Raw genomic sequence first — 1,835 nt, 5'->3', positions numbered from 1 at the left:
TTTTTGAGGGGCGTTAATTAATTAATCTTTATCTTTTTAACACCAAATTAGTCTGCTTTTGTTACGTGATTAATTAAGTTGACTACCTTAAATAATTTGGATTCCTCGATGGAAAGTGATTAAATTAAACAACTCATTACGGAATCATGATGGATTTTGAGCATATAGATTAAGACTACGTACTACATGAAGCCTTACATTCTGTTTGGATGGCGTTATTCCATATTATTTCATAATGTATTGTATTCTACTATATATTGTATCGTATTGTTTTAATATTTTATGTTTCGATACTTTGTATTATTCATTATTACATAATGTCACACATCAACAATTTGAATGATAAACCTGTAAGAAAAGTAGGATATGAGAGATGAACACAACATATTATAATGGATATATGTACTTAATACAATAGAAGTTATTTTCTATGAAAAATGTTTGGTAGATGAGTTAATTATATGAAAAATGACTTTCACCATAAGTGAGAGAAGTCGTTTCACCTTTCGATGAGAAGTCATTTTCCTCGTATCATACCAAACAAAAAAGTTCAAATTGAGTTAAATGCATGCATCACATGAAGCCCCCTTTTTTTTTTTTCTTGTATGATTTTCTGGTAGACTATAGTTAAGGAAAAAGGAACAATACTAAGTTATGGAAATCTAAAGGGAAAAACACCATACACTGTAGTTTTCTCTTTTCCACCTAACTACATTACTTAACTCCTTGGATACTTTCATTACTTCAAATGAAAAAAAGAAAAGTTAATTAAAAAGAAATGAGTGTTTACTTTTCTCCTAACTACTTTATTTTTTACACTTGAAGTCAAATTAATAGGTATTAGGGAAAGCCTTAACCTTTTAACTTCATTTGTATGGATTTTGACCTCAATTTAATTTAATTTGTCACTTGACTATTATAAAGTAATGCAATTTCTTCTTATCGTTATCCTCTACTTCTCATCCTTACCCACCAGCAGCGCGTATGATAGGTAAATAATATATCTTGATCCATCGATAGCAGAGTCATTAAAGGAATCGAGTGAATGATCTTAAAAATCGTTTTAAAATTAGCGTTTTACTTGCCTGAAAACTCAAAGTAAGGTCGAAATTCAAATTAATAAGCGGCAGGATGTGCTTCCGGTCGACATGTTTGCTTCATCATAAGATGCACAGTTTGGTCATTTTATGTATTTTTTTAAATTTTAGTTTGTTTGCTTTATTTTTTTAATTTAGAATTATGATAAATTATAATAATCAATAATTTTAAATATTTAATGGATATAAAAGATTTAATTGACTCTTGAAATTTTATCAGTGCTACATAAATTGGGACAGAGTAAGAGCAAGCAACATATATTATTTGAAATGACATAAAAGTACTATAAATCACAATAATTAACAACATATTTATTTAAAAGACATTAATAATTTAAATGGTCCTCTAAATTCTATTAGTGCCACATAAATTTAGATAGAGGAAGTAAAATATATTATTTGAAAATTACAAAAATGGTATTATATATTACAATAACTGGCAACTTAAAATATTTAAAAGACATATTTAAAATTTGGTTGACTCTCAATATTCTATTAGTGTTACATAAGTTGGGACGGAGAAAGTAACATATATTATTTGAAAATAACGTAAAAAGTACTATAAATCACAATAATTAATAACATAAATTAAAAGTCATATAAAATATTTGATTAATTGACTCTCAAAATTCTATTAGTGCCACATAAATCGAGATGACCAAAGTAGCATATATTATTGGAATCTTTTTAGCTAGAATGGTGGAATTGTCAATTTTTTAAAAAGTAAATAAAGAAATT

This window comes from Solanum verrucosum, unplaced genomic scaffold (genome assembly GCF_900185275.1).
Source record: "Solanum verrucosum unplaced genomic scaffold, falcon-dt-bn FXZP01000067.1, whole genome shotgun sequence".
Lineage (NCBI taxonomy): Eukaryota > Viridiplantae > Streptophyta > Magnoliopsida > Solanales > Solanaceae > Solanum > Solanum verrucosum.
This window is presented reverse-complemented; position numbering follows the sequence as displayed.